Source organism: Neofelis nebulosa, chromosome 4, assembly GCF_028018385.1.
Source record: "Neofelis nebulosa isolate mNeoNeb1 chromosome 4, mNeoNeb1.pri, whole genome shotgun sequence".
In the NCBI taxonomy this organism is placed as follows: domain Eukaryota; kingdom Metazoa; phylum Chordata; class Mammalia; order Carnivora; family Felidae; genus Neofelis; species Neofelis nebulosa.
In genome coordinates this window covers 139,759,940-139,782,366 of record NC_080785.1, presented here as the reverse complement: position 1 = coordinate 139,782,366, position 22,427 = coordinate 139,759,940, and the positions used below count along the sequence as shown (strand labels likewise).

At 43.1% G+C, this 22,427-nt stretch overlaps 1 protein-coding gene across 19 annotated transcripts in view; it reads right to left on the bottom strand.

The window, feature by feature from the left end:
• Positions 1–22,427, bottom strand: part of CADPS (calcium dependent secretion activator) — a 479,125-nt gene that overhangs the window by 320,125 nt on the left and 136,573 nt on the right. The gene's annotated exons all lie outside the window — the stretch shown is intronic.

Genomic DNA, 22,427 nt, shown 5'->3' with positions numbered 1-22,427 from the left:
AGAGATCAAAGCACTCTGCCACTTTCTGAAGGTGGCATTCCATCAGATACTGTCACCCAAATGAGAAGACTTTACTGCTATTTTCTATCACTTGTCTCAATCAAAACCAAACTTTCAAAAATGACAGAACCGGGGCAGAGAGATGACACGATCTTTACCTTTCACCTCGGATTTATGGATTATCAGGCAGTTAGCTGAAGATGGTTCTTCCTCATCCGCTTGCTTTGACTATCTAACCTCTACCAAGTAGCTTGATTGAGTTTTTGGCTGAATTAGTGGATAAAAATTTTGGAGAGGCAAAGCCTCACACACTCTTGAAAATCTAGTGTTCATGTCCCAAACGATTCTCTTTTTCTAATCTCCTGGTGGTACAAATGCCAATCCTGGAAATGTCAATGGTTCCTAAGACCAACTCTAGGTAGCCAGAGGCCATTAAAAAACTAGTGACATCCTCAGTGCAGACATCCAAGCCGGCTCTTCAGCTTCTGATTGTTTTAGAACTTCTCGGTGGCAGAGCAATTTACTCTTGCAGCAACAGCTATAACAAGTCTGTACACTGGAACTGATTGATTTCGTGTTTTTTTTTTTTTCTCCTATATGCCAATATCTCCAATTCATTCACCTATCTTTCAATGGGCCCATCACACTGAGGACTAGACAGGCAAAACAATCAATGAAGAGCTGTATTACTTGCTTATCACAAAGCAAGGTGAGATTGCATCTGCTATGGAGTTCAGCACAGAATCTCACATGTTGTAGCAAACACATTTTTGTTAAATGAGAGAACAGAGAAATGTCAAATGTTCTGGTAATGATGCAAATTAGTCCTGTGGCACTTGGCATTTATTATACAAATGAATACCCAATTACATCTCCAGCCCTGCATTCCATACATATTTGTATGCCTCTCAAACATGGCCACTTAGGTATCTAATAGAAGTATGAAGGTTAATTTGCACAAAAGAAGAAATCTTGGTTCTATCTACCCCAAACCTGCTCTTTTCTCATCTTTGAAAATTACATCCATCTCATTGCTCATGTTTCATCCTTCTTTCCCTTCTCGCTCACTGTCTATATTTGGGGTAGCAGTAATTCTTATGGGTCCTAAACCTGTTCTCTCTGCTGAACCCGACAGCTTTTTAGTATCTCCAGACCATCACCATCTCTCACTTGACCACGGCTCAGATACCTACCCGCTATCCCTACATCCATGCTTGCACACCTCACTCTCCAGCCCACTTTCCATAAAAAGCCAAAGTGATCGGAATGCATGGATGGCTCAGTCGGTTGAGCGTCCGACTTCGACTTGGGTCATGATTTCGCAGTTTGTGAGATTGAGCCCCGCATCGGGCTCTGTGCTGACAACTCAGAGCCTGTCACCTGCTTCAAATTCTGTGTCTCCTTCTCTCTCTGCCCCTCCCCTGCTCATGCTCTGTCTCTCTCTGTCTCAAAAATAAATAAAACATTAAAAAAAAAAAGCCAAAGTGATCTGCTCAAGTCATAAATGAAATCTTATTACTATTGTTCTTAAAATTCACCAATGTGTCCCATTGCAGGTAAGGCACAATCCAAACTTATTATCGTGGACTAGTATATTCTATAAGATCCGGGCCTTGCCCAGTGCTCTGACTTCATTTCTTACCATCTTCCTCCCTGTACTCCATGCTGCTCCAACACCCGATACCCATTTCCTCCTTGCTCTTCCTCTTCCGGAAACTTGGCTCCATCTAGCTCATGGCTGCTTCCTTCTTATTATGTAGTTCTGGTGTCAAATGTCACCTCTTTAAGTGATTTTTCTCCTGGCCACCCTAGCTAAAGAAATCGCTTCCCCTCTCCATGATACTCTATTCCACCCTTATTTTGCTTATAATACTTACTACCATCTGCAATTATCTTAATTATTTACTTGTTTACTGTCTGCTTTCTCTCACCAGAATGAAAGCTCCATAGAACTGAGAACACATCGGCCCTGTGTGTGCCTGTCATGTTCCCAGTGCCCCATACAGTCTCTGGCTCACTGTAAGTGCTCAATAAATGATGCCAATATAAATAAATGAATTAATGCATTAAAAATCCATCAAATACTACTCGGCAATGAAAAGGAATGAAGTCTTGCCATTTTCAACAATGTGGATGGAACTGGAGGGTATTATGCTAAGCAAAATAAGTCAGAAAGACAGATATCACATGATTTCACTCATCTGTGGAATTTGAGAAACGTAACAGATGATCATAGGGGAAGGGAAGGAAAAATAAGATAACAACAGAGAAGGAGGTAAACCATAAGAAACTCTTAAATATAGAGAAAAAAAAAACTGTGGGTTGATGGGGGTGGGGGGTTTAGGGAGTTGGGGCAAAAGGGTGACAGGCATTAAGGAGGGCACTTATTGGGATGAGCATTAGGTATCATATATAAGAGATGAATCACCAGGTTCTACTCCTGAAGCCAAGACTACACCGTACATTAACTGACTGAGTATAAAAAAAGGAAAGAGAGGGGGAGATTATCCTGGATTGTACAGACGGGTCCAATGTAATCACAAGGGTCCTTTAAAGTGGAGGAAGGAGATCAAAGGGAGGTCAGAGCCAGAGAGTGAGAAGACAATGCCATATTGCTATCTTTGAAGATGGAAGACAGCACCAGGAGCCAAGGAATGCAGATTGTCTCTGCAAGCTTGAAAAAGCAAAGTAACTGATTTTCCCCCAGGGGCACCAGAAGGAATGTAGTCATGCCAACACCTTGATTTTAGACTTCTGACTTCCAGAACTGTTGGACAATCAATTTATGTGTTTTTTTTTTTTTCAAAAAAAAAATCCATCCATTGAGATGTTTGGGGCCCACTATGAACTGGAAACTTTTTTTCCTAGGGTGCAAAGGTTAAAAACAGTGTCCACCCTTACAGAGTTTCCAGAAATTCTATTTTTCAACCCAAAGGGAAATGACCAGGGAACTGGCTGTTTTTCTGTCCAAGTTTAGGAGGCCACATCCAGGCTACTAAGATAAGCATGACAGGTGTAATACTAGTTTGAGAATCCTGGATGGTTCCCAGTTAAGTAAATTTGCTCATTTCTTCTCATCCATCTAGACACACAGACGTGAGCCTAGGCAGGCTCAATGAGTCAAATCAGTTTTGGCAGGAGATCTGGAAACGGCAGTCCTCAAGGTTAAGGAGGTGATACATTCCAATCCTACCCGTCTGAAGGATTGCGTACAACCCACATTTCTGGGAGGGAACAGCAAACTGCCCATCACATCAGGAGCGTTTTGTTCCCTGAAGGCAGTTGTACTGCTGTGTGTGGGTATATCATTTCCCTCTCGGAGTCTATGGGAGGCCTCCCTGAGCGTGAGATGTGCAAACAGAAAGGGACACATTTGTTGTCCAAAAGATGGCTGTGGGGTTCAGGTTTGAAGAGAGGCTCGGAGTATTTGCTTTAAAATGCTGCAGGTAAAAGTATGGACCTGGGATTTCAGAACATGTCTGATGAGGGAAAGGAATCAGGAACTTTCTTTTTTTCAACTTTTTTTTTTTTTTTAATTTATTTTTGGGACAGAGAGAGACAGAGCATGAACGGGGGAGGGGCAGAGAGAGAGGGAGACACAGAATCGGAAACAGGCTCCAGGCTCCGAGCCATCAGCCCAGAGCCCGACGCGGGGCTCGAACTCACAGACCACGAGATCGTGACCTGGCTGAAGTCAGACACTTAACCGACTGCGCCACCCAGGCGCCCCATGAATCAGGAACTTTCAAAACACAAGGACTCCACTGTAAGTTCAGAGTCATGGGCATGCCATCTGGGCTCACATGCTGACACTTGTATTAAGTCTTTCAAATCCGACAGCTCATAGTGGAGACCAAAAACCAGATACTGACCAGACCTCACTGGGAATCTGCATGGCCTGGCACCTACCTGCCTTCCCAGTCCCATTGGCCACCATGCCTCTCTTTTGCCTAGCTCTAGCCAGCCACACAGGCCTGCTTTCAACCCCTCATAATTTTAGATCCTCTCCTGGCCCAGGGCCTTTGCATGTACTTTCTCCTTGGTCCTAAATTTTCCTCACTCCCTCCCTAGTTCACCTGTTGAATGCCTACTCATTCTTTATCTATCAAACTGAAACATCAGTTAAGATAAGCTACCTCTGGCCCCCCAATCTATATCAGATTCCCTCACAGAGTCCTGTTGCTTTCCTTCAGAGTTTTTTTTAATGTGTATTTATTTATTTTGAGAGAGGGAAAGAAAGAAAGAGAGAGCATCAACAGGGGAGGGGCAGAGAGAGAGAGAGAGAGAGAGAGAGAAAGAGAGAATCCCAAGCAGGCTCTGCACTGGCAGACAGAGACAGACATGGGGCTCCATCTCACGAACCCTGAGATCATGACCTGAGCTGAAATCAAGAGTCGGATGCTTAACCAAATGAGCCACCCAGGCACCCCCCTTCAGAGTTTTATGCGGCCGTTGGCAAAAGAAAAACTTCATCCTCCCATTGTGCTAAATGTCTGCCTGTGGTGCTCATTTATTCTATTAGCAAGACGTTTCTAGCTCCCTACCTAAGCTAACATGGTAGGAGCCAACTTCCTAAACGTCTGGTATTGAGCGGGGTTATGTGACTAGTTCTGGCCAAAGAGTTGTGAGCAGAGATGCTCTGTCCCTTCTAGGCTAGAGCCTTGATTTGCTGGTGCAAGACCTCCTACAGCTTTCTTTTACTCTGGCACAGTGGGAATATCATTTGGAATGGGGGCTGCACCACTGGCCCGGGTCACTGAATAATAATTATTGGGAACAGAGCACCCATGGTGAACATATAATATAAAAAAGAAATAAGCCCTTGTTTTGTAAGCCATTGAGATTTGGGGCTCTTTATGACTACAGCACAATGTAGCTGATCCTGACTGACAGAAGAGTGGAATCCAAACTTCCAAGCTCAAAAAGTAACCATAACAATACAAAACAATAACAATAACTGTGATAAATACTTATTGAAAAGTTACCACGTGTCAGGTATAGTTCTACAAGCTTTACAGGAATGATGCCCATCTCACAAAAATGGTTTAAGGGAGGTACTATTTTTATTCCCAGTTCACAGATGCAGAAATTAGGCTCAGGGAGGCCAAGTAAATTGTGCAAGTAAATTGTGTGAGGCAGAGCCTCATCCTGCCTTAACTCCACAGCTCACGTGATGTTAATCACATGTGTGTGAACGAGAGAGAGAAAGCAAGAGAGAGAGCAGGCCTGCAGAGCTCAGGCATAACTACACATGAACGAATGAATCTAACACAGATTCACTCAGCCTCAGCACTGATGACATTTGGGGCTGAGTAATTATTTGCTGTGGGGACTGTCCTGTACCACGGGGGATGCTTAGCAACATCACGGTCTTTGGCCTCTGCCGGATTCCAATGGGAACCCCAGCCCAGTTGAACCAAAAGTGTCTCCAGGACAGGGGTCAAAACTGCCCCCAGCGGAGAACCACTGGTCTGGCAGCTGATTCACTCATTTGCTAAGGATGTAGCACAGTACTAGGCTCTAGAGACAGTGACGGAAAGTCACAAGCAGCTGGGCCCTTCAGGGAGCTTATAGCTTGCAGAGAAGAGCCAGATGTTAGGCACACAAGCCTGTGAATAATTCCTTGTGGAAAGCGTTACAAAGGAAAAGTACAGAGCCTTCAGCTGGGATGAAAGATGTTCTTGGACCCGGCTGCAGAAAGGCAATTCATATCGACTAGATTTTTATCAAGAGAAGATGTTATAGGTCTCCAATGAATGCCAGTAGATTCTGCTGAACTCAAGTGTGACCAGGCTCTGAATCACCTTAAACTCTAATGTTTTTCCAGCTCAAAGGACTCTAATGCCAGCTCTAAGATTGGCAGACAGGTGAAGGGAGAGGTCCAGAGGGCATACTGCCTCCTTTGGCAACATGGGCACCGGGTGTGGGGCCGGCCTCTGTCATCTGAATATGCATGAGCTAGACTCTACTATGCCTTTTATCTATCAAGTGTCTGTCAGAAGGACTCAGCGGGTTTGGGGATAATGCACTTGGATGTTTATCAGGCCAAACAGATAAAGCATCCACTAAGACTGAGGCAATGGAAAAATATATCCCTCTAAAAATAAACCTGATTTTAATTTCAAACTGGGTCAGTTTGGCCTGGGAATCATTGGGGAGTGTGGCTGAGCTGCTCAGAAGATGAAGTCGAACCCTTGCTAATTTAATTTGCATATGCTGCTGAAAATGCTAGAAGCCTGCTGTTCAGAGCCTGGCAGCTCCTGGGGCCTGGCAGCGCCCTTTCCTGCCTCTGCGGGCTCTGTCTGAGAGGCTCTGCGGTAGCCACCGTGTCAGAGAGGTACAGCACGCACCAAGGTGCTTGGGAGAGCCTTCTCCTGGGGGCCGTGTGTCTGGGACAGGGCAGAGAAAGGGCACAGGGAACAGGGGGGCACAGGTCAGGTGGCCTCCCTTGAGTCCTGCTGTATCCAAGAGAGCTGTGTCTCCTGGTGCCCTGAGATGGGAGGCCACTGTTTCTCTGCATGCACTTCACCTTGACATATGTGTGCTCAGGGGGGATGCTCAGAGCTGCCAGGGAACAGGGTGAAACCAAAGTGAAGGCACAGCAGCAGGACTTCAGATCAATCGTCTTAAAGCACAGCGTCTGTGGAGGCCACCCTTGATCTATTCCCCCCGCCTTGATTTTTCCCAGCCACAGGTCTGCTGGCTTCTCTCACTCACTCTGAAACCTGCCTCCTCCTTTCCCTACCCATTCATCAGCTCTTGCTCGGGCACCACTGCAAGGGTATCTAACTCCACAGTTCCCAAATTTCACACATTAGGAAATAATAATCGTAAAACAAATTGAGGCATGTTTTCCTTTTGTCTGATAAGGAAATCTACAAATCCCTACCTATCTCCTATGATACTGTGGGCATTATTTCTTAAGCAGAAGTCATTTTCCCATCAAAAACACAGAAAGGCAGTAGTCTCTGAATATTTGGAACATTTGGAATTCTCAGAGACATGGCCACATGTACAACACACACACACACACACACACACACACACACACACACACACACACACCAGTTTTTACCTTCCTCATTTCCCAATGGATCCGTGAAAGTATCACCATGCCATTGAGTGTCACCAGTCCAAGGGCCCACACATGGGCACCACCCTCCTAACTTATTTCCCTGACTCTGATTTCTCTTTCATCAGTTCCCTCCACAAAGCCTCAAAAGACATCTTCCTAAAAAGCAAATCTTACCACACCTCTCCAGTGCTGAAAAACCCTCCGACAGCACCTCAGCTATCCTCAGGATAAGGTGACACACACTTGGGGAAACGGAAGGAAAACTGACTTGCCGTTGACTGGCATATAGGAAGCACGGGCATGTTCGGTATCATTACTTCGTTCACACTCTGTGTGAGGCCCCATGGTTGAGTGCAGACTGCCTGCGAAAGATAGGACACTAGCCCTGCTCCTTAATCAGTGCTTCGGAGGTGTGACCCTCCACGAAGACAGGCCATCAGAACCTCAGCAGCAACCTCAGCAGCAACGGCGGAGGCACGCTGTAGGACCTCGCCTGGCACTCGCTGCCCTACTGGGACACGTGATCCCCACTCCCCATTTCAAAGACAGGTGACATCTCTCATGAAGAATGCTACTCTGTCAAAAGGCACAGAAGGGAAGGGCAGGGGAGAGAAGCAGGCTGAGGGTAGAGCCTTAGGGGGATTTTCCAGCTCTGTCCTTGGATAATTGCAGAATGGAGGAGCTGCTAGACAAGGGACTGTCTGCACCTATTGTTGGCCTGGCAGGGGGGCCAGTGAACAAAAGGCCACTGTGGCCTCACAGAAAAGCTTTTCAATTCATTTGGTTGAAAGAGTAATCACACCAATTTCCTTCACAGTGCTTTATAGCATAAATAATGCATTTCTACCTATTTCCCCAAACTCAGGCTTTTGACTTTCCTATATTCAAATTTGAAATAAAACTCTGGTTCCAAGGAAACTGACACAGTCATGCCTCTTGGATTAAAAATGATCCTGAGGGGCACCTGGATGGCTCAGTTGGTTAAGTATCTGACTTCGACTCAGGTCATGATCCTGTGGTTTGTGAGCTCGAGCCCCGTGTCAGGCTCTGTGCTGACAGCTCGGAACCTGGAGCCTGCTTCGGATTCTGTGTCCCCTTCTCTCTCTGCCCCTCCCCCACTCTCACACCCCCCCCCTCAAAAATAAATAAACATTAAAAAAATATTTTTTTTGAAAAACGATCCTGAGATTCTCAGTAGACCAGACCTTGACCACAAATATCAGGGGACAGCATATTGTATACTGCCTGTAGGAACCTTCAGCTCGGCCCTCATAGGAAGAGACATAGAATTATCTTATGACATGAGATATACTCTGTGGGAAGGCTAATTTGCTTTACTTTTAATTGCGGGGATCACAATTGCTTCATTTCTAGTCATGCAGGGAATGTGCAGTATCTTGCAGCGACCCATTAAGTGTAGTGATCAATGGCTAATGAGAAATAATACAGGATTCTGCAAAAGAAAGTAACAACAGCATTTAGCCCAGAGTAATTAACCCTTCTGCCTCCTTTATATTTTTCCTACCCATGGACAAATAAACCCTTGAACAAAAATTCTCTTTCTAAATGGCACAATGAGATCAGAAAAATAATTAATAAGAGAGTTAGTTTTGGCTCTATGGATAGCTCTATCTGGGATTGGTAGACATATGGGTGAGCTGTGTGGCCTTATACAGGTTTTTACAGGCAACTCTGTTTGAAAAGTCATTGCTTTAAGATAACATAGGTAAGACCTGTTTGTGGGCGAAAATGTGAAACACCTAGATTCACTTCCACTGCTGGTAGCAGCATTTATTGGTAAGGCTACTTTGGAAATTGGTTTGTAGTATCTCTTGAAGACAAACATCTATATATCCATAGCTGTCACATGATCCAGAATTCCACTCCTGGGGGTCAGTAAATGAGTGCCAATGTCCATCAAATAGCACGTGTAAGAGTGTTGGGAACAGTTTATTCACAGTTGCTCCAAACTGCAAACAACCCAAATGTTCATTAACAGTAGAATGGGTAAATTTTGTCATGTTTATACACTGGAATACTGCATAGCAATGACTGAGACTGAACTACTCTTACCGGCAACAATAAAAATACATCTCATAGACGTGAAGTTGAGAAAAAGAAGGCTGACACCAGAGGGTGTCTGCGTGTGTGTGTGTGTGTGTGTGTGTGTGTGTGTGTGTGTGTGTTCCATTTATAGGAAGCTCAAAACAGGTAAACCTAATCTGCCAGAACAATTTCAGGTGATGAGCAATCTGGGGAGAAACACGGATTTTCAAAGCCCAGTACCTAGTTCCTCTCTGACTTCACAGTTGTCTCCATAGCAATAGGCACAGACTGTAAAATGGGTAGCTTCTTCAACAAGAGAGACATTGTCATTCTCAACAGCTGCCTGGGAAAGTGGCACCTGCAGAGATGCGAGGTTTCCTACACTTTTTCCCATTAGAGAAAGGTTTTGTAAATGATAATACTCACACCACTTTGAATGACAACCCCACGGAGGCCTTTTATAAGCATTGTCCTGAGAGGACTAATATTCATTTGGAAGTGAACATTGTTATTTCAGTCCTGGGAGCCTGCGCTTCATCTGGTGGAAACTGGATACAGAAAATGGAAATCCCGATGAAGCTTCCCCCCAAATACAGAGTTTGCCTGTACCTGGAGTGGAACTAAAATGAGAACATTCTCTCTGCTGGTCTGGTTCTTTTTCTGTAAGTTCAGGAACAGGGGTAGGTTTTACGAAATAGCATAAATTCAACTTTAGTTCAGCTTGTGCTTGCATAGTTCTTATCAATTTATAAGTGGCCATCTATGCCTTGTGTTCCTTGACTATGTAGATGACCCCACAAGGCCAACAGAGCACATTTCACGGCTTTTATTTGGCAGGTGGGGAGACTGAGGCTTAGCAAGGTGAAATCACTGCTCAAGGTCACACAACTAGTAAACGATCGGGGCTGCAATTCGAATCCAGAAGGGTCTGTGTGCAACATTTTCTTTTTCACCATACTGCCTGTTTCCATCAGGCATGGATTGGCCTCTTCTCAGATTTGTGCAGGGGAGGGAGACGCTATATGCTCCTTATTACCTTTAACAATCTGTTTCGAACTTAATTAGGGAAGGCTTTCTAAAATCTAACACTCATCTCACTTTTTCCTTAAATAAATTCATTTAAATTCCTTGGAAGATACTAAGAGCCACGTCCCAGCTTTCTCTTTTCCCGCTATATCCTCATTCCTTTGACAATAATTATTACCAAAGATCTCAAATAGCCCCCTCAACTATGGCTTTAAAAATTGGGAGTTTGACCTTAAAGGAGACTATGGGCCCAGAGTCATTTTATATCCAAATTGGAAGGTTCTCTTAGTGATAATAACCTGAGTAAATGGTTGAGTTATCTCATTCTGAAGGCTGTGCGGTCAAGCTTGACTGCATTTAGACATGCCACACTCAACAATTCTCAGCTAACCTCTTGGACCAAGAGAAGAAGGGAGTGACATAAATCCCTGCCTTGTATTCCTCTTTCTTTTGGAAATAAATATGATAAATTTGACTTGAGGGCAGGCAAGTCACTAGAAAGAGATGGGTGTGTTTAAAATGTGAAGCAACTTCATGCACCCACTAGGATAAATTCTTGAAACGTGGAGTCAAATCTAGAATCGCTCCAAAGACCTGCTTGGTGACCTTGGCTAGTTAGTTTCTTCCAGCTTCATTTCTCTCCTCTAAAATGGTGATATAACAGTATTCATCTGCATGAGATAATATATACTCATAACAGTCCCTGACACAAATGTTAGTCACTTTTATTACTGCTTGCTTTTGTAATTAACCCCCTGGCCTTAGCATCGGGGATCCAGAAACACTAGGTGTATCTGGGCTTGCTTCAAATGGAATGGCCAGAGCATCCTAATGTATTCACCTGAGTTTAGCACAGGAGCCTGTTAGTAACCAAGGACGTGGAGCTCAGTGCTGTCTCTGAAAGCCTGGAAACATTCTACTGATTTCTCTGAGCACGATCACCCCTCGATGGAGTGACTGCAGGCACTCTTCCAAATGCTCTAGGAATGGTGGGACTCATGAAGTAAACTTGTCAGGGAACGGAAGGATGGAAAAAGTTTTTGCCAACGCATCTCCATCATGCCTCAAACATAAACCCCAAAGGTGCAGAACAGGTTACAGGAGAGACAACTTGCTCCTCTGTCCCAATGAGAGGAAGTGATTGGCACACCCTGGCATTTAGTTATTACTTAATAAACAGAAGCTACTGCAGCACTGGAAAACGCAGCCCTTAATGCTGAGGCAGGGGGCAGAGCGGGGAAGGAAGGTGACAAAAGCCAAGTACAAATATCACTGTCATTTGCAGGTCAGAACCTGAATACTATCGTACCTCTCACATTTAGGTAATCCAGCCTCGTCACGGCAGTTTATTCATAACTTGCACCCCAAAGCTGATTTGCTTTACTCTCAAGTCTCAGCACAATGAAGAACCCCCGACCCTGAGACAGCCCTGTTCTGAATCTTAGCCTCTGAAAGCTATTACATGCACAACAACTCCAACTGGCACTGATTTTACAAAGCACATAAATTCCAATGGGATATAGCAGCACAGTTTCTTCAATGCATATTTATTGAATCCTACCATGTGTGAGGCACTGGTGAGAGAGGAGAGAAAAGGACAGGCTGGGTTCTGGTCCTCATAGAGGAGGAAAACAACCATAAACAAATAAAATAATGATGGATGGGGGTGCCTGGGTGGCTTGGTCGGTTAAGCGTCCGACTTCGGCTCAGGTCGTGATCTCGCAGTCCGTGAGTTCGAGCCCCGCGTCGGGCTCTGTGCTGACAGCTCAGAGCCTGGAGCCTGTTTCAGATTCTGCGTCTCCCTCTCTCTCTGCCCCTCCCCTGTTCATGCTCTGTCTCTCTCTGTCTCAAAAATAAACGTTAAAAAAAAAATTAAAAAAAAAATGATGGATGGCCATGTGTGCTGGAAACGAAACAAATAAGGTGCTGGGTTGAAAGGATGGCTTAGGGACCATACTCTAATATTCGGTGAAGGTCCCTTGGAGGTGGTAGCATTTAAGCCAAAACATGAGGATGGAAAGGATGTGGAGGAAGTGCATCCTAGGAAAAAGAATGATCGAGGAAGAGTAAATAGCAAGCAGATCATATCTTTCATAGACATTGCCTCATTTTGGACTTCCATGCAACGCTGTGAAATAGAAGTTTGTGGTAGGCAGCTTCTGACATGGCCCCCAGTGATCCCTACCTTGGTATGCACACCCTTGTGTAATTTCTCCCCCTTCAGTGAGGTCTGGACCTAGTGCCTTGGTCGTAACAAATCAAATACAGCAGTGCCATGGAATGCCACTTCCATGATTAAATTATAAAAGATTATGAGACTCCTGTCTTCCTAGCAGACTCTCTCTCTTGCTGGTGCAAGCTGCCATATTGGAAAGACCCACATGGCAAGAAACTGAAGGCTCAGTCCAACAGCCCACAAGGAACTGAATCCTTCCAACAACCCCTGAGAGAGTTTGAAAGCAGATCCAGCCCTAGTTGGGAAGATTATGGCTCCAGCTAATAACTTGAATATAGCCTTTGAGAGACCCTGGAACAGAGGAGCCAGCTAAGCTATGCCCAGTTTCCTGCCCCTCAGGAATTAAGAGACACCAAATGTGTGCTGTTTCAAGCCACGGTTTGGGGGTAGTATGTTACGCAGCAATAGATAATACAGCACTCATTCATTCACTCACAGATTCACTTATTCAACAAATCTCTTGTTGAGATTTCCTGCAGGACAAATAGTGGCCTAGGTGCTAAAGAAAAAAAAGATGCACGTCACAGTCCCCAGAAATTGTCCGAGGTCACCCAGCTTTTCTGATTCATTCTGCTGTGTTCACACATGATGGAGGGCATGTGTTCATTCCCAGCGTAAGACTGTCTATTTTGGCTTACAACTCTCAGAATGCTTCTCTCTTATCCTTCTTGATAATCTAAAACCAAAAAAAATATATGGGGGAATGAATTCTTGATTGCAAAGGCAAGATGGGCAATGGGTTAATCAGGTTTCTGTGACAAAGATTAAAGTTACCCTTCCAATTAAGCTTCATAAAACATCAATCAGCCTACTTGAATCGAACTCCTTGGTCCACATGCATTTCCACATGGCTGGGGGTCACGCATCTCTACACAAACAAAGATGCTGCTGTTGGACAGAAACTGATTGAAGCTGTGCTTCAGGATGGAATTTAATTAGCAACGTAGATTAGTTACATAGAAATGTAACAAAGGCAATGATGCCAGAAGAGCATCCATGGATGCTTTGGAATATGAGAAAACTTGCCTCAGAGATAAGCCTAAGGTTTTTATTTTCGGTTTGATAATTTGCAAAACCTGCAAACCTAGAAGGAGCCTAATTAAAGTTAATGAGAAATAATCTCCACTTAAAAAGTCTTATTAATTTGTTATTTTTATACAGAGCTGTTTTCTCTTGAGTTCATATCATATATTACATTCAAAATTCAAATCTGAAAAGCCCTTATTTATAAGATTTTTTTCTTCCTCTTTTTCTTTTTTTCCCTCTCATTTCTCTTATTTTGTGAGGCATAATGTATTTATTTTGAAACATATTTTATGAAGCATCCATATAGTAAAGTGCAAATTTTTAGACCATAAGCTGATTAATTTACATATGGGCATCATGTGAACACCCCCAACCCAAGATATTGAACAATGTTGTCCAAAAGAACTTGTGTGGGGCGCCTGGGTGGCTCAGTCGGTTGAGCATCTGACCTGTCAGCGCAGGTCATGATCTCACGGTTGGTGAGTTCAAGCCCCGCATCGGGCTCTGTGCTGACAACTCAGAGCCTGGAGCCCACTTCGGATTCTGTGTCTCCCTCTCTCTTTCTGTCCCTTCCCCGCTTGTGCGCTCTCTCTCTCTCTCTCTCTCTCTCAAGAATAAACAAACATTAAAAAAACTAAAAAAAAAAAAAAAAAAAAAAAAGAACCCGTGTGATAACGGAAATGTTGTCTGTATTGTCCATTCTGACAGCCATAAACCATATCGTATGTGGCTGTTACACACTTGAAATGTGGCTAGTGCAGTTGAGGAACTGAATTTTAAAGCTTATTGAATGAGGGAGGCTACTGGCTACCATTCTGGACATTACAGATGTCGAACATTTCTAGCATTTGTGCCCTTCAGGCCCATACCTACCCAGTGTGTTCCATGTGCATTCTACTGAGGCCCATCCTGGAGGAATTAACAACTACCTGAGGCATGTTCTTCTCTTGGAAGATCACCAAAATACAAGGCATCAAAACTCCACTTACAAGTACATTTCAAAACCCCTCTACTTTTCAAGTCTGCTAACTGCCTATTGACAGAGTAAATGTGATGGCTAGGCCCAAAGTCAAGATGTGGATAGGTTTACTTAAGACCCATAAATCATGGTAGGATGTTTAATTCCAATATAGGTGAATGAAGAATTGGGACCAATTACTGAATCGTTCACACTATTTTTTCATCAATCAAACCCAGCTCAACCAGTATCTCCTCTACGAAGTAGCTCCTAGCCAATCGAATTCCACTGTTATCTGAGATCACCAAAGTCTTCAGCTGTTGACATTCACACTGCTGTGCCACCACCCCATTGCCCCCATCACCATCAGCTACCGTGACCTACTCAGGCCACTCTTTATTGAATCTCTAGCACATGACAGGCTCTTATTCTACCTGGTAGCTATTAATACCCCTGTTTTACAGGGAAGGTATGAGCTTGGTAAGGTTACAGAGATAATAAGTAACTAAGCCTGGAATGATACCTACATGTGTCTATAAACACGATATCTCTACCATATCATTCTGCTCCTATACGTTACAACAGACTATTGTCACATACTGACTTTGTGTTGTTGGCGGATTTTGCTTGCATATTAGCTTTGTTCCTTCAAACTACATTGCATACTTCTCGAAGGCAAGGACTTTGTATTACCCTTCTTCAGATTTTTCCTTAGCATGATTTAATTGTTGTGATTTTGAGAACTGATCCCAGACCACCAGCCCAATCTTAAACATCATTTTCATCACAATGGAACTTTCCCAAGACACAGGAATTGGGTTAATTAATGGTAGCCAATAATAACTAGGACCAACTATATTAGGTGGGTACAATTATTCTTCTCAATAGCTATCTATATATGTATATGTGTGTGTGGAATGTGTGTGTATGTCTATATGTGTGTGTGTATGTATGTGTGTGTATACAAATATATACAAAGTGAGGCTCAGAGAGGTTAGCTGACTGGCTCATGAACACAAAGTAAGTACCAGAGCCAGAATGTAAACCAAAATCTCTGTAATTTTAGAGTCCTATTTTTCAGCCAATAGTGTTCAATGCTTAATTTCTGCACAATACTACAGTTAAGTTATAACCATGATGAAGGATTTAGATATGAAATCCTATAAAGATCAACCGTTAGTAAACCCCTAATCATGGACCAAGCCTGGGCTCAAGTACCAACAATAAGAAACGATAATGATAGTTTAAATTTTTCAAAAATTCATATATACCAAGCATGGTGCTAAGTGATTAATTCATTACCTTATCACAGCCTCATAATAAATGCCATAAAGCACATTCTGTTATTATTCCCACTTTATAGACGAGCCTATTTTAGGGAAGTGACTTGTACAAGATTTTGAACGGTAAGGTCAATTCAGTGTTGAATTTTTTTTATTTATTAAAATCTACTTTCACTTATAAAACCAACCATTCAAAATGGAATAAAAAAAGTGTAACGAGTGTAGTATATTCAGATGCTGATAGCAAACGCCTGTCTTCTGTGTTACATGACTGTCTTCCCTTCCAACATTGTAAACAATCATCACTCTCCACTGTTCACAGAATGGATGAATGGATAAAAGGTAACATCTTCTATCCATAGGGCGACTTTGGGGAAAGTCGAGAATTGTTTGTTACAATGTGACATATTATTTAACCTCAGGGATTGAAAACCTGCAGCCCTTGGGTGAAATCCACCAGCTACCTGCTTTTGTAAATAAAATTTTACTGGAACAGAATTTTACTGGAAATTTTACATATTTCTGTGGCTGTCTTTGCTACAGTGACAGAATTAAGTCGTTGCTGCACGGGCTGCAAGACCCACAAAGCCTAAAATATTTACCAGATCCTGGTGCAATTCTTCTTTTGAAACCTTTATCATTTGAATATTCATGAACGCTTTTGGGGGTGTTCTTTCTCCAAAGAGCAACTTTGTTTTCATTCTGGGGTCACTCGGCCCTGCCAGGAGGATACTCAAGATGTGAAAGCAGTTCCTTTTTCAAAACATCCAATTGGCCCGATTGTCCACTAGCAAGGGCAGGATGAGAAAAACAAGCATTTCCTGTCCTTAACCATCCACTGAACACTGTGGGGCTTTAAGTACGTTTTCAAAAATTAAATCAGGAAACACATCGCATTGATCTGCCTGAACCCAAATGAGGGAAGCAGACATAAACCTAAGCCATCTCCACTGAATAAAGACCCATCCAGTGAAATCACAATTAGCCAAGATAAAGAGTCCTCAGCTGACCTTTCTTTGCCTCTAATAAATTTTAGGGGGGGAAGGGTGCGGGGAGGAAGGAGCAGGCTCTACAAAAATACACACCTAAAAGATTTAAAAAACACGTGCATACCTATCTTTTCTAGAGTATGGATAGGATCATAAGCTTCTACTTATTCTCCAGAACCTTCTATATCAATGGAACATCACAACTCTTTAGCAATTGAGTTAAAAAGTTTCTTTCAGGGGCGCCTGGGTGGCGCAGTCGGTTAAGCGTCTGACTTCAGCCAGGTCACTATCTCGCGGTCCGTGAGTTCGAGCCCCGCGTCAGGCTCTGGGCTGATGGCTCGGAGCCTGGAGCCTGTTTCTGATTCTGTGTCTCCCTCTCTCTCTGCCCCTCCCCCGTTCATGCTCTGTCTCTCTCTGTCCCAAAAATAAAAATAAATAAATAAAAATAAATAAATAAATAAAAAAAGTTTCTTTCAGAGTCATACAAGCTTGAGTTCCAATCCTGGTTTTGCTGCTGACAGCCTGTTTGACCTTGGAAAACTCAGTGAACTTCTCTCTCTCTTTTAGGCTCTTTATTAAAATGTGGGTAAAAATATCTAGTTTACAAGCTTACTGTAGGATTCGATATGATAATATATGTAAAGCACTAGGCTTAGTGCTCGGAACACGGTAAATGCTTCATATTTGGCAGGCATTAATACTGCTCAAACGGAAGTTCGGAAGATAGATCATGAGGCCTCCCTAACACAGAAGCATTCACTAGCTGGGCAGGAAATAAAATGAAGATATTTTATGCATATTTTTGGAAAGGATTAAAACTAAAAGGATTGGGGGCGCCTGGGTGGCTCAGTCGGTTGGGTGTCATGATCTCATGTCGTGAGTTCGAGCCCCACGTGGGGTTCGGTGCTGACAGCTCAGAGCCTGGAGCCTGCTTCAGATCCTGTGTCTCCCTCGCTCTCTGCCCCTCCCCCACTCACGCTTTGTCTCTGTCTCTCAAAAATGAATAAACGTTAAAAAAAGTAAAAAAAAAAAAACCCAAAAACTAAAAGGGTTAACAAAATTTAATCTGTACACTCTACTCCACTACCCACCATTTCTGCTAACGGTAGGTCTGAATCACCAAAGAGGGAAGAAGGCTCTGTGCTGCAGGAAGAAGGTAAGTTCAGATCATTACCACGGGGAGGCTGGGCTGGTGAACCATGTCAGGAGACTTGTAAAAAAAATCTTTACTTGCAAAGCCGTGTTAGATGGTTTGTAAAAGCTTCCATCATTCAGGGCAAAGTGGCAAAAGTAGAAAATACTACTTCTGTGTCTCTCTTTCTGAGAGTACACCTCTTTAACGCCTCTGATTACAATTTTGTGGTTCAGTGCTTATGAGAAGACTTTGAATAGATGATCGTATTTGATTCCATCTTGGCAACTTAAGGAAAAGATCGCTAAAATGTCTAGAGCACTTTGGAAGGCGGACTTCATACCTAGTTCCCTGTTCCTCAGATGCAAGAGAGCCACTCTCAATTTCAACTTTCCATAGCAGTTAGTCTCTCAATAACAGCAGGTGCAGGTAAACAGAAATATCTGCCACGTAATCTAGGAAGGACTGATACAGAAGTAAGAATTGTCTGATACCCTCATCATGACAAATCATTGCTCTGGAACAATTGCTGCTCTGGGAAACTAAATACTGCTATCTGTCTCTGTGCCCCTTACATCTTTAATGCCCTCTAATTTTGCCCCTACTAATGTAATAGAACGTCTCATATGATCTACACATCTTGACCTCTGACAATACCCCACAAATGCTGAAATTAAAGTAAACTGGCAAGTAAATCCATTGAAACCAGCAGCCCAACAAATAGCTGAAGATAGTTAAAGGCAGTGCACGATTTTAGAAAGGCAAGATTTAATTTATGTACCTCTTCCTTCAACCCTGTGATTGGAGAGAAAGGTTGAGTGTGACCCAAGGGAAAGTTCATGGCTAGAGAACCTCAGGTGAAATCCCCACTATAAAATAGGAGTATTAGTGGATTGGTATTAGTGGATTCAGATCTCAGATTGCAATGCCTGTTCCATTGTTGTACTGTGCCTAACCAGAAAAAAAGAAAAACACCAAACACATACTTTTATGGAAAATGGGCATTTAGCCCCAGCAGGCCAGCAATGCCTTGTCCTTTGCAATAAGTGATTTAGTCAATATTTAGTTGAACATCTACTGTGTGCCAAGCATTGTGACAAGTGTTAGCCCTATAGTAGTGAAAGCTCTTTTTTTTTTAATGTTTATTTATTTATTTTGAGAGAGAGAGAAAGCATGTGAGTAGGGGAGAGGCAGAGAGAGAGAGGGAGAGAGAGAAACCCAAGCAGGCTCCACACTGTCAGCACAGAGCCGGATGTGGAGCTCCAACTCATGAACTGTGAGATATAACCTGAGCTGAAATCAAAAGTCAGCCACTTAACTGACTGAGCCACCTACGTGCCCCCTGTAGTCCTTGCTCTTAACGAGGTAGTCTGATAGTCAATAAAAGACTAAGTATCCAAGGTAATTTCAGATTGTATTTAGTTCTAGGATGGTAATTAACAAGGCACTGTTACAAAAAACAAAGCAAGGAAAAGTCTATTACAGGCAGAATAATGAGGGAAAGCGTGTCTTAAAAAAACTTACATTTAAATTGACACTTGAAAGGGCGCCTGGGTGACTCAGTCAGTTGAGCATCTGACTCTTGATTTTGGCTCAGGTCATGATCCCAGGATGGTGGGATGGAGTCCTGCAGAAGGCTTTGTGCTAAGTGTGGAGACTGCTTAAGGTTCCCTCCCTCCCTCCCTCCCTCCCTCCCTCCCTCCCTCTCTCTCTCTCTCCCTCTCTCTCTCTCTCCCTCTCTCTCTCCCTCTCTCCCTCTCTCCCTCCCTCCCTCCGTCCTTCTCCCCATCCCATGCTTTCTCTCTAAAATAAAATGAACATAAAAATAAATTAAAAAAAAATAAACTGACACTTGAAGGAGCCCTCATGTAAAGAAACCTGGGATGAGGGAAGAACACTGTAGCAGAAACTCTATGATGACACCCAGTGAGTCACATAGTCTCTTCCCTTGAGTGTGGGGAGAACCTGTGACTTTCTTCTAATCAATAGCACATAACAAGAGGGAAGAGATTTTGCAGATGTAATTAAAGTTGTTAATCAATTGACTTTAACAGAAAAGAGTGAATATCCTCGGTGGGTCTGACTTAATTAGATAATCCTTTATTTTTATAGAATATTTTATTTAATTAACTTGCTTATTTAAAGTAATCTTGGGGTGCCTGGGTGGCTCAGTCAGTTGAGCATCCAACGTTGGTTCAGGTCATGATGTTGCAGTTCATAAATTTGAGCCCCACATCGTGCTTGCTGCTGTCAGTGTAGACCCCACTTCGGATCCTGTCTCCCTCTCTATCTGCCCCTCACCCATGTTGTCTCTTTCCCTCTCAAAAATAAATAAGCAATAGGAAAAAAAAAAGCTCTCCTCTCTGTAAATACATGCATACATACACCCAATGTGGGACTGGAACTCACGATTCTGAGATCAAGAGTCACATGTTCCAACAACTGAGCCAGCCAGGAACCCCAGCTGATCCTTTTAAAAGAGTGTCTTGGGGCACCTAAGTGGCTCAGTCAATTAAGAATCCATTTTGGCTCAGATCATGATCTCACAATTCATGGGTCTGAGCCCTGTGCCAGGCTCTGTGCTGACAGCTCAGAGCCTGGAGCCTGCTTCAGATTCTGTGTCTCCCTCTCTCTCTGTATCTCCCCCACTTGTGCCCATTCTCTCTCGAAAAAAATAAACATTAAAAAAAAAAAGAGGGTCTAGAAATATTAGACCTGAAGCACCAGAGACTCTGTCTCTGTGCTGCTGGCTTTGTGGAGTCTTCGAGTTGCAAGGATATGAGTTTTGCCAACAACATGAGGGAGCTTGGAAGTAGATCCTTATCCGTTGAGCCTACAGATGAGAACACAGCCTAGTCAGAGCCATAATTCAAACCTCCGAGTCCCTAGCAAACAACCCAGCTATGTTGTGCCTAGACTTCTGACACACAAAAACTGTGAGATAATAAATGGATATTTTCTTCAGCCACGACATCTGGGGTAATTTGTTACATAGCAATATAATGGAAGCAAATACAATAAGTAGGATAACACCTATAAAGTCCTTGGGAGGTGTGTTTAATTTTTTTTTTAGTGTTTATTTATTTTTGAGAGAGAGAGAGACAGAGACAGAGCACAAGTGGGGGAGGGGCAGAGAGAGAGGGGACACAGAATCCAGAGCAGGTTTCAGGCTCTGAGCTGTCAGCACAGAGCTCAATGCGGGGCTCGAACCCATGAACTGTGAGATCATGACCTGAGCCAAAGGTGAACGCTTAACTAACTGAGTCACCCAGGTGCCTCCTGAGGTGTACTTGGTAAGCAGGGAGGAAGATAGTCAGGAGCCATTGTATGACAAAGTAGGAAAGTTTAGGATTTACGGCCAGCATCTAACTTGCTGTGTCTAATGCATGGTAAGTGCTTCAAACATCTGTCAAATGAACGAATGAATGAATGATGAAAGTATGTTGCTAAGTAACAGTGTTAAATACTAGACTGCCATTGCCACCCCCCTCAGATTTCAAAACATTTCTTCCGTAGATATATATTAAAAGGCCATTATGTACAAAGAATCGTACTGGTGTTAGAAAGCCAAGAAACAGATTAAGAAATAGAGCCTGGCCCAAGAAGCAAATACTCAGCTAACAGATCTACTGGAAACTTCTGGATTAGGTAAAAGCTATGTACTTATATATAGATTAAAGGCTCCATAAGGAGGTATGGATAAAACCCAGTAATCCGGGTCACAACTGAAAGCTTAATAATTTGAGGTTTCTCTTCAGAGTCTAATAAACCATCTGAAAAGCTGCCAAGTGCTAATCAAGTCTAAGGGAAATAGCTCGGTAATAAGATGACCACATCATCAAAGGCCATATTGAAGATGGTTTGGAGAGAAGGAAATGAAATGTTAAGAAAATCAGTACTACAGCAATGATGGGGAATTTACATATTGAAAATGGGGAATTCAGTATTGAAAACGCAAAGGTGTTTATGGATCAGAACACCATATTCGTGTGTTTCCAGTCAACGCTTCCAGATTACATGAGAAAGTCCAGAAATTCAGAGAAGATAAATGAAGAGAACACTGTCATCTCCTGTTAGCTGGAGCATACCCGTTATCCCTGCTGGCCATTAGGCACAAGTGATGGCTGAGCGAAGGCTAAAGTCACATGCTGATATTTCCAGAAGCCTTGGATGTCATTAGTAACAGCACAACCAGAAATACCTTTCTCCAAAAGCCGAACTGAAACAGGAGGAAACAACTGACTTCCTTAATCATACTCCCCCATGAGTAAAAATTAGCTGGGTTCTTCAAGAAGAGCTCATTTGCATTTGAAAATATATGAACATACAGACCTCCCTCCTCCCAAAAAGCACCTCAGGACTGTTTTTCAAGGGAAAACACCCACATGCTTTAGAATGAAGCAATTAAGGATAACTCATACGGTTAAGCAGAGGGGTAGGTAGGAAGCAGCAGACATCTGGTCCAACTGGACATCAAACCAACTCCAGATTTGGAGGCCACTAAAGAGAAAGGGGGAGAACTGGTGCTTTGCCTTTTTAAAACTTTTTAAATACCACACCACCACCACCACCACCACCACCACTGTCCTCTTTGCATTTTATGAAGGCAGAAACGGGTCTGTCTTAGTCTCATTTGTCAACGATGCAACCCAATCT